At 35.2% G+C, this 11847-nt stretch overlaps 1 long non-coding RNA gene across 2 annotated transcripts; it reads right to left on the reverse strand.

Moving 5' to 3' along the window:
• Positions 1–1287: 1287 nt before the first annotated feature.
• On the reverse strand, positions 1288–3863 carry LOC110009389 (uncharacterized). 2 transcript variants are annotated; one of them, XR_002284280.3, is made up of 3 exons: positions 2709–3840; positions 2147–2635; positions 1288–2060 (listed from the first exon to the last, which is right to left on the reverse strand). It is a non-coding gene; the product is annotated as an uncharacterized LOC110009389 (long non-coding RNA). The 2 variants fall into 2 exon arrangements; XR_016319930.1 differs by having other exon boundaries at positions 2147–3863.
• Between the last annotated feature and the right edge of the window lie 7984 nt (positions 3864–11847).

Below are 11847 nucleotides of genomic sequence, written 5' to 3' on the forward strand. Positions count from 1 at the left end.
ATGTTAACATGTGATGAACAGCAGCATCATCCTTCACCTCAATTAACCTAGCATCTTGTACACTACTTCCTTTCGGCAACCAATAAAACTTAAAATTACCTCCATAACCACAAAGGCCTACCATTTTATTAGTCTCCTATAGTGCAACCCATCAATGTCATTAACATTAAAAGATTCAACCTCACCTCCATAATAACTGACTTTGCCTTTTCTTACTTTAAAAACACCCTTGTGATGAACTCCAATTGTGACACCAGTCTCATACGACTTGTTGATGACAAATAAAAAAGAACCTTAAGAGGTTTTCACATGCAAAATATTGAGTGTAATAGAAAATCATTTTTCCCAATATTGTTATATAAATCTCATTCTTTCTCCATTCAATGCAACAATCATATAATCTACCATTGTAAGCTTTTTATGTAAATATAAGTGAAAGAACGTTACCTGGAGAGGGGCAATATAGTTGATAGAGAATGCAACTTCAATCAGTTCTAGCTTTTTGAATTTTCTCAATTCCTACTGCAACTTAGACAATCAACCCCAAATTAGAGTTTGTTATGAGAGATTCTGCTGTGATTTTCCCTCCTAAACATTATTGAGGGAGATCAATTGTTGCCCTCACTAACGTTTGGCTCCCAAATTGCAATTCCAAACGCTTCTTGTTCTGTGTCTCTCATGCGCTCTGACCCAGAGGAGAAATGGATGTTTTGATTTAAAAATAGCAAGTTCATGAGGTTTTAGCCAAAAAAAAGGTGCTTTTTGTGCATTTCGAATAGTCATACCAAGTTGAGGGGGCAAATTGATCTTTTTTCCTTAGACAAAAGCTAGATTTTTTTCACTTAGCCTTGCAAAGCCCATAAGAACTGGATGTATTAGGGAGAGCCAGGGGGCTCGAGACTAGAGCAACAAAAGATCTTGAGAAGCTAAGTTTTTTCCTTGGCTTTTACGAATGATAATAAAGGTAAAAATATTCTCAAAGCTCAGGCGTTCATCAGGTTATATAAATAGGGTCGAGCCCCTATCACTATAAAAATTAAAGCTCTAAGATAGCATATGAAGACAAAAACTGCCTAAGTATATAAATAGGGCTGAGCCCCTATCACTATAAAAATTAAAGCTCTAAGAGAGCATTTGAAGGCAAAAACTGCCTAAGTACATAAATAGGGTCAAGCCCCTATCACTATAAAAATTAAAGCTCTAAGAGAGCATATAAGAGTGGGAAAATACCTAAGTACATAAAGTAAAACACAATTAAAAGTTACATACCGGCTCAATAACACAATATCAACATAAACAAGCATCACACAGTAAAGATACAAATGCAGTGCACACTAGAACAAACGATACCAGAGAAGAGAATTGGAAGTTCTTTTATATATTACAAAGCATTATTAAAAAAAAATAAACAACAAAAAATATTAAGAAAGCTACTCTATGGGAGGTTAATCCTCCGCCTCAAGCATAAAGAAATGAGGCTCGTCCTCAACTACTGGTAATCTAGTAGGACCAATGGCCTCGAACGCATCTAGTGCCACACGATCCCCCCAACTGAATCATGCACAACCTTCCCCTAAAGATGCCCCTCTATAGCCAAATCCTCTTCATCACCCAAATGCTGATATACATCAATCTGGATAATAAAACCCCAGTCCTTGGGGAATCGTGATTTAAGCTCATCCAAGATCAAGTCAGATGAAGTATCAACATGTCATTCACAGATCGAGTGGCCTTAGTAGCAACGAACTTTAGCTTGGGTGAAGTCCGCATGAAGTTGACAAATGCTCACAGCATCATCCTCCCTTTGCTTAACCAATTGCTCCACCTGAGAACTCAGCTTGAGAGAGGAGTCAAAGTTGTGCATCACTCTCCTAAGAGATAGCTCATATCTTATCCTTAAGCTCGCCCACAAAGCGACTATGCTCCATTATCTAAGACAAAATAGAGTTCTCCAGCTTCTCAAGTTTAGGCTTCTCGGCCCTTACGTCCTCAATCAAGGTAATAACCAATTCTTCTAATTCTCTCATCCGCTAACGGGTCTTGTTGTGAGCACTCACCAACTGAGACACATGAAAATAAGAAAATTCACGCAGCAAAAAAGAGAGAAGATAGAAACAATACAAAAAGCAAGAAGCAACACACATACCATCAGAAGTCCACTGTCAATTTGATTTAGGGAAGAATCCTCCCCCAAACCTTCTAAGCAAGTCAAATTCGTAGGGAGAATGCATTGACTAGCCAGAGACCGAGCGACTTCCCCACCACTCACCAAAGCCTCTTTGCCATACGTTCTCCTCAAGGTGGTCTATAGCTCCAAGCCCTTCTCTGAGATAGGAGAATGGGGCTTATTGTCACCCCCTCACTGCCGCTTTCTTCTTCTTTTAGGCTTGGTGGTTTTCAAACCAACAAGAAGTTCATAGAGCATCCAAAACAATGGAATGAGAAGTTTTAGTAGGTGGCAGAACCACTAAAGTACACACAGGCGACACTGTGACGGGCACCCCAGAACGTCTCAAAATAGGTCGAGGCGCACTTAAGCCCCTTCCAAGAGTCTGACCAAACCTAATGGCCAGTCTATGATCTCAATTTGCCGTTAGGCGAATCCTCATATCCTTTGATAGTTTTGGAGCCATATCTGCAAGATAGAGAAAAGTTACAAAAATAAAAGTCAGTCATAGAAGAAGAAAAACCCAAAAAAATTAACTCACCCTCAAACTCCCGAGCCCTCCCTTTCCTTGAGGGCTAAGCTTTAAGACTTAGAGGGATGTTCACATCCAACAAAGGAACAAGAGGAGGAGTGTTACGAGCATAGCATTTCAGACTCTGTATCCCAAACCCTTGAAGGTGACCAACAAGGAAGAACTTCTCTTTCCACCACCCCTTCAGAAAAGTACTCTTCAAAGGGAAAATGTTATAATCTTTCTGAGTAATGAGATGGGGATGGTCTTCGAGGCCCCTCCAGAAAAAGTTAAACATGCTATGTAACTGATGTACATTGAGCTCAAAACCTTGCTGCTTAGCCACAATGGAAGCTCCCAAAATCATCTGAATGTTGTTGGGAGCAATCTGTCCAATTGTCACCTCCCAGTCGTTGCAAAACTCGGACAAGATCCTTTGAAGAGGGAAACGAACACCAACTCGATAATCCTCAGCGTTGACAATGACAGTTTTTTGTCAAGGTTGGCATTTGCTCTCATCTTATATGGCGGAATGCTAATTTGGTACTCGTCAGGAATAAGATAGCGAGCCCGAATACTAGCCAAATCATGCTCGGGCAGTATAGAGCTCAAGTCTAGCACCCTCACATTCCCTTGACGAGGACAAACAATAGAGTCAGTTTGATGGGAGCGAGAAGATACACTTCCCTAACGAGGGCGAAATTGGGTTAGCCTTTGTCCTCCTAACCTCGAGAGACTATTCGGGTGTAGTCTCATTGCGCAGTTGGGGAATCGAAAAACCAGAGGAAGATTAACCTCGGCTGCCTAAAGCAATAACCCCTTGGAATCTCCATTGGAGTAGGCTGGCTTCATCCTCAGAGTCGGACTCAGAACCCACCCCCAAAATACAGTTGTCATCCTCACATCCCGCTCAGTCATCCTCACAGTTTTGGAACTCGACAGGAGACTTACCCTTGGATTGACGACTAGAACTCATAGTGAGAAAAGAATATGAATAGAAAGACAGTGGGATAGCTCCTAAGAAATCAAAGTAAAGATTACTTGAAACACATAGGTGAACATCCCATGAACCGTCGCCAGGAACTGAAGCACCACAGCAAATGAAGAGTCACTCTTTTGAAATTCAAGATGCAAAAACCACCTTCAAAATAATGGTTATACCTAATCTTGGGCCCTTAAACTAGGTAAAACGGATTTAGGCCCAAAGATCCTTTCTTCTCCTTAAAAAAACAAAGGCCCATACTTCTACAGTAGATATGGTCGCTCTTTAGATACCGAGCAATGCTCAAGGTTAGCTCCCCTTATACGATATCGCTCAGACATTCCTTTTCCTCCAAAAGTTTAAAAACTAAGAGAGTCCCAAAGAGTTAGACCAGCTTCAAACTTCCGATATAAATGTCAAGTATTCCTAGTGGGGGGACCTATGATAAACATCAATCCTAACAAACCTGGAAACCATGTAACAAACGCAACATAATAGAAATAAGATATTGGCGTAATATTAGGAGATAGTGCCCAGATATTACTCTCCTGTATTTGCGTGGCTTATCCAAACAACTAAACCATTTATATAAAGGGGAACTCTCCCTCTAAAAAAGGTTAATGCCAATTGAATAACCCAATACTATCTGAATTCAAATTCTCATACTATTATAACAATTCTGTAGCTATCAGGTATCAAAGAAAACAAATTGATGAACGAAATTACAAGATAAAGTTAATAATTAAGGAAGGGTGATAAGCAATCGTGGATGGAGTGCATGAGGGAAGGAGAGGTGATTTAGGTCCGTTTCAAGCCCTTTCCAAATGATTTTAAGTGTTTGGTTCAATTTGATGGATTTTGTTTCAATTTTGGCTGGCTTTTCCTTCGTTTATTTGATTTCCAATAGGTTTTTTTATATTTTAATCATCCAATATCCGAAACCCACTGGTCCGATTAATCTGGATTCGCGCGGGGCAAGCCTACAAAGGGAGCAAAGTGCTCCCTCCCGAGTATTTAAAGGAATTCCATACTCGGAGCTCGAATTCAAGACCTCTAGTTAAGGGAGAAGGGATCCCTCCATCCCATCTCACCCCTCAGGAGTTCCAATAGGTTTTTCTTTGATTATTGGTTTGACTTATTATTGCTCAATAAGCACGCAACTTAAAATATTATTATATTATAACATAAGTTAGTAATTTATTTTTAGATTCAAAAGTTTTACACTTAATAAAGTGGGGTATTTCAGATATATTTAAAAAAATAATGACACGTAACTTATTTTATTTTCAAACCTAAAATATATATTTACATAAGTTTTCGATTAGAAAGATTCATAACATTTTTTCCCAATCAAGAGCTTGGGAGTTCAAACTGTGACATTTATGTTCCAACTATCAAATGCAAGAAGGTATCTATATATGAAATAAAATAAAATAAAACACTAAATTAAGTTAATTGTATAACAATAAAAAAAATTATTATAAGAAATATTTTTTTTTTAATATCGTAATATAGATTTTCCTTCCTCGTAACAAATAATAAAAGCAACTTCGAATGAAGATAGCCCAATAACAAAGAGCATTTGTGAAATTGATCAGCGTGACTTAAGTTATGGATTTAATTTTTTGCAATGCAAACTTCTCCAGACCAGCAAGCAAACTCCCGCGAGGACAAATAGAGATTAGCTGGACTTACCGTAGGCCGTAAAAACGAACACGGGTCTAGACACCTCGTGGAAGTATACAAAAAATAAAAAATAAAAAATAAAGCAACCAACGCACATCAACAGTAGAAGCAAAAGCATTGTAATAGGTCTCAGCACTAAGCTATAGACTATAGTTTCGTTGGATGCCTGGGAGGGATGCATGCAAACTAAAGTTTGGTAACTAAAATATGGGGATGTATCCTGACCCAGTTCATTGTCTGCGTGTTGGGCACCTTCAGAAAGGAGTGGTGCATGTGGGTATTGCGGAAAACCAACAAGAAATGATCTCTAAGGTGGACAAAAACCATTGCATGTGCTTTTTTCTTAGGTATGTAATGTCATATCAACTACTTGTCATCACATGTATTTTTATACATACTCCTCCTTTATTTATTTTTTTTTTATTTTTTAAGCATGCATATACAATTGATAATTCTTAAATAAAAGTTGCTTTCTAATTCTCAGTTAAATCCCATGGTGCAGCTAAGTTTTTATTACATCAAAAGGAGGTACCTCCAATTAGAGATATTTCATTGATCATAATTATATATGTTTTCCAATTTCTTTTTGGGATGGTTTTATTTTTTTTTTTTTTTTTTTTGGGGGCTGTGCATTAGTTTTCAAATCAGAGTATAAATTATTAAGCTTGTTTATGAAAAATAATGAAACTTCAAATAATATTTAAATTCGCTTTAGCTTCATTAATAAATAAGTTAGTGTGGAACTCCAGCTCAGTTCAAATAGTTTGGATCGTTTTACTGCCGGATTCACATGTATATGATTAATGGGAATGCTAATACGAACACTCTTAATGTTCTGTAAACAATGAGATCTCTCAATTAATTCTTTATATTACTTTTTTTTTAAAAAAAATCAATATAAGAAATTTTTAAGTTAAAAAAAAAAAGAAATAACATTATATAGATAATACTTACGATTTAATAGCCCGAAAAAATTAATGAAAATAAAAATTTTTTAAAATTTTTTCCTATTTCATCCTTTTTTTATCAATACATGGTCAAAAATACTCTCCTTTTAATTAATATTTTTATTTTTATTGGTTTTGTTTATGGGTGAAACCATAAAAGCAGGCTAGATAAGTCAGTCCCATGCATCTAATTGGCAACGGGATAAGTTCTATGAATAGTTTGGTCAACATATCTTTTTATCTTTAAACTAAGGAAAAGTGCACGTTGTCAACATTTTCAATTTCGCGTCTTCCATTGCAGGATAGGACAAAATCATTTTTATGTTATATATATTTTGATGCCAAACATGAGTTTTAAAGCAACAAGCACACATGCTACAGATTCTGAGTTGTTAAAGCTAAATTCGATCAGATTCTGATTTTTTTAAAGTTGCGAAATGGGAAAGAAACAAGCTAATGAAGGAAGGAGAAGAGCTCCAAAAGGTCATTTTGTTGTCTATGTGGGCAATGAACTAAGAAGACACACAGTTCCATTATCTTACTTGGAAAATCCAAGTTTTCGGCAACTGATGCAAAAGGCTGCGGATGAGTTCGGATTTAATAGCCAAACAAGCATTATCCTACCTTGTGATGAATCAACCTTCCTCATGGTAATAGATTCTCTGGAAAATACATGCTCTTCCAGAATTTGTAACTTAGAAAGTATTCTCCGCATAGTTTGAAGTGTCAAAATTCAACTACATGTCATGTTATCTTCAACAGGAAGAGGATCCACAATTTAGATTAAAAAAAAGAAACTTTCTTGTTCCCCATTTTGTTTGGTACAGAAAACTAGATGATAATATTATGATAAAATTACATTTTTTGTCCTTATATTTTAACTTAATTAAATGTTATCTTTGTATTTTAAAAATTACATTACCTTTAACTATGTAGTTTGAGCCGTCAAACGATATTACCTTCCATACAATATTATTTTAAATTTATGTTGTTAAGTGCTAGTAAAATTAGACTAACTCTAGATACCAATGTTTTGAAATCCAACCAACCAGTCATTGAACTACTGAAAGTAAAAGTTTACTGAATCGGAGGATTTGACGTTTGGTACATCTGGTACTATCATTAAGGGTCATACATTTGACATTTGGTACATTTGGTATTATTATTAAGTTTACTGAATCCAACCCTTCACTGATCTCTCTATATTAAGGGTCATACTTAATACAACATCCCTTCTCTTATTTACTCCATATTATCATTATCTACCCAATCCCCCACCTTCCTACATAGAAGATTACACTTTATATAATTACATTCTCTATATTTACATCATTCCTCCCCCTTTTAGCCAAATAGGATCCCCATGTGTACTCTCTTCCACTCAAACAATCGACGTCCCATCAATTAGGGTAGTGTGCTTGGAGTCTATACATTTCTCCTTTGCCCTAATTGTTCTCTGATCTACCTCTTCTTACAATGGAATAGTCTCTTCATTAACTGATTTGCTTCTGCATCGTGTATACTAGCATCCCTAAGTGCCCATTACTAATCGAGTGGCTATATGCTTCATGCTACTTCATGGCACTGTTATAAGTATACAACCAACAAAACCCAAAGCAGCCACAAGATAGAAATATATGTGATAGAATTGGTAAGTCCTTTTCTTAATGTATATTCATATTTCATTACATTAGAACCAATAAGCACAAATGAAATAACACATCAAGGTAAGAAGTAATACAACTTACACATATACTTTTCTTACCCATCTGCACGCGACACAGTACCCATCTCGGTTCTCATTATTATGGGCTTGTCCTTCTAGAGTTATGCCATAATTTAAACATCTTGTTATTCTAGAGCTGTGCCATCATTTGAACACCTTATTGATTTGCATTCGATCTAATTTTGATGGACTGCAACTTCCTCTTTAGAGTCATTGCTGATTTGCAGTTGTTTTTCTATGCATTGTACCTGTCAAAACAAGGAACCACAATGCATAACATACATTTCTTTCCTTCCCTCCTTTTTTTTTTTTAGTGTAACAGTAGTAATGTAACAATAGTATAGCAATTGATTAATAAAAGCAAATCACTTATGATACACCAAAACCCGTCTTGATTTCCATTTTGATGTTTGCATTTTGCTCTTTCCTCTTGTCACCTCACTCACCACAGCTTGCGCTTAACTTATGCGTTGGTAGCCTCATGTTGTATTGGTGCACAAGCTATATATAAAATCATTTTTGTTCTCATGGCTATTACCCCCTTTATACAAGCTTAACTTGCTAGGGCCTATAACACTCCATGAAAATATACGAAAACATTATTTTGATTGTGACATATCAAGCCTTCTTCGCTTACCATACATGATCAAAACCTGACTTCTTTTGTCATCTCACTTTTGCTCATATGGTCCCATTGGAAAGTGTCTCGCATGCTACTCTTAACTAAATAGTCCTGTAAGCACAAAACAACAAACAAGTATCTCAGGGCAAAACATAAGTATCTTGGCTCATCATTTCCCCCTTTCCATCGAGTTAGTAAAAAAGATTTTTATTTTAACATTGCCCACGGCCTGAAATATCAACTGCAGCCTGATATTCCTTCCGCCGAGCTTATCTCATTCTTAGCATTGCTCACGGCCTGAAATACTAGCTGCAGTCTGGTATTCCTTCCGTTAAACACATCTCAATAAAGCATTTGTGAGCAGCTTCCGACTCTCTTGGCAAGCTCTCCCCGCAACAATCACATATCCAACAACCGACTCGTTTGGTGTTCTGCGCCTCCTATCTCAAAGAGTAGGAACAAGTCTTATCGAATGTTCAACAAGCAATCTCTGACGTGCTTCGTAAGTCTTCCTTAAAAATTCCACCAATTTTCCATACTTCCACCTCACATAGGCAACTATAACATGAAGTGATCATCTCTGCATCCATGGCGGACTCTCGCACCCACTGCTTCTTACTGAGCGCCTTTATGTGCATACGTTGCTTGCTCAAGTTAGTTCCAAGCGCATGCATCCCCGACTCTGGGTTCACTATATATACTCAATCCAACTTGCTTTATATCTCTTATTTTCTGTACAACTGTGCAGTCACTAGATGTCCATCCACGATGCTTCAGCTCGAATGGTGCCTCTCACCATTATCCTTTTATCTAGATCAATCAACTCTGCCTGGGCCACTCATAGCCGACAACGCTCGTCTTAATCATGGCATCTCAACTTCTTATGTGTATGCTTCCGTGAGGATCTATGCCTAAATTTTGCATATCCAGTCTACACTCTATTGTTCCTATCTACGGCTCTCGCACCAGCTGGGTCCATGTCCTTGCATCTTCACCTCAATTACGTATATTGCCCCTCTACTCTAGGCATGCTATGCATTCCCATTGAGATTTGTTGATAGCTCGCATTTTATTATCCATTCTGCTACTTGATACCACCTCTTACAACTGTGCCCGAAGGAGTGTACTACTCAGGGAGACATGATGCCAACTATCAGATACTGCCATCCATAGCCCGCATCACCTGCTCGCCTCTATTACCATTAATCCGGAATGTACGTCTCAGCTAACATAACTTGCACACAAGTCTCTAACAAAAGCCAGCCGTCTCCAGCAACAACCAGCCATCTTGTTCTGATACCAAATATAATTAAAACTATAGAATTTACAAATACAAAATAGTTTTTACAAAAAGGATAAAAAAATTATATATGATATATCCTTTAACACACATAAGCTTATATATATATATATATAATAAGAACTTTTAACTAATTATTATAAATAATACACAATAAAATTTTAATTTATTTTGAAAATATAATAATAATTTATTATTATTATTATTATTATTATTATAACTAAAAGGTAAACTAATATATAATAAAAATAAAATTGTTATAAAATACAAAAAATAGATAGAATATAATGAAATTGAATAAAGAGAATATAGAGAGAATAATTCTAATTCATTAGAAAAGCGTAACTCTATAGAGAATCTTAGTTACCAATCTATAGGATTAAGGAACTATTTATAGGATATAAAATAAAATCTAAAAGGCATAACTTTACACACCAAAGGATATAATCCTTCATCATAAAGGTCATAACATTACATATTAAAGGATATAATTATTCATCCCAAAGTACATAATCTTTTATTTCAAAAGACATGACTTATGGAGAGATAAATAATTTTTTTAATAAACTTAATGTGCATCTATCATATAATATAATCTTTAAAATAAAAACAATAGACATGGTTGATTTTGTTTTCATGTGAAAAAGACAATATTTGAGAAGCCACGTGCCAAATACAAAAGTCAAACATGGAAACACGGACAGAAAAGGATTAAGGCCTAAGTTGATGTTCACGTCAATTGGCTGTTTAATAAATACACGTCAATTGGCTGTTTAATAAATACCCAAAAGAGAGAAATTTGACTGGTTGAAAAAAACTTGAGAGAAATTTTCAATCGTAGATTGAGTTTGACCTCCGGGAGGTGAGTCTCACCGTTGACGCCAAGGCGAAGCAGATCGTCGATCCACTTCAGGCAAGGTGGTCAAGCCACAATCCGCTTTCAAAGCAACTCACACGCTATAATCTTCTCTATTTTATTTTTTTCTTTTTTTTTTTATTTGTTGGTTTGATTTGAATGTTAGTAATTATTCAAATCGGTTCGACGGTTCTTATTCGGTTCCTACCAGTTCTTAGCGTTTTAGCATCTCGAGAAAATATTCGTTCATCCCGAGAAAAATCTAATATTAATTTAATAGTTTCATCTCGAACCCTGTCCCGGAAGCAATTATGAAAAAAGACTGATTCTTTAATTAAAATCAACCTATATTGATACAAGTTTTGTCCTATCCTATTTTGTCCTAAAAATCTGAAATTCTCGTTCCATTTAAAATTCTAAATGTCTTTTTTTATGAATATCAAAATATGTCCATAAAAATCATTTTATCCTTTATATTTTTAGTCTCTTATGATACCAATCACTACTAAAGTAATAATAATAAAAAAATAATAATTATGCATTTTTAAAATATAAAATAAATCAAATAATTAAACATATTTTTTTAACATAGTTTTTTCTTGTGCTGTTCCACAGTGTGTGTTAAGTAAATATTTTTGAGTAATTTTTTCTATTAAACAAAAAAAAAATAATCAATAGAAGAAAAAAGATTAACTTTAATTAATCTAATTACTGGATTATTAGTTATGCTTAATGCTTTCATTATTTATTTTTCAGATGACATTTGAAATTAAATTAAGTATCAAATTTAAATCAGCTTAAAGACAACAGTAACAAAAACAATGATGAGCTAAAATTCAGAAAAAAATGTGTAAATTTAAATTGTATATATTTTTGCATTATTTTATTTTATTATATTTAACGTTTTTATTAACTGAAAAATAATTACTTAAAAATCTTTTATTATAGTAACTTTAGTAGCAGATCATCAATGATTGAATTAATTATTTGATATATTTTCTTACTCAAATTTATATAAATAAATTTTATTTTATTATAATCGATGAATAT

The sequence above is a fragment of the Jatropha curcas genome, chromosome 3, assembly GCF_041381405.1.
Source record: "Jatropha curcas cultivar XTBG-Jc1 chromosome 3, XTBG_Jcur_1.0, whole genome shotgun sequence".
Taxonomy (NCBI): Eukaryota; Viridiplantae; Streptophyta; class Magnoliopsida; order Malpighiales; family Euphorbiaceae; genus Jatropha; species Jatropha curcas.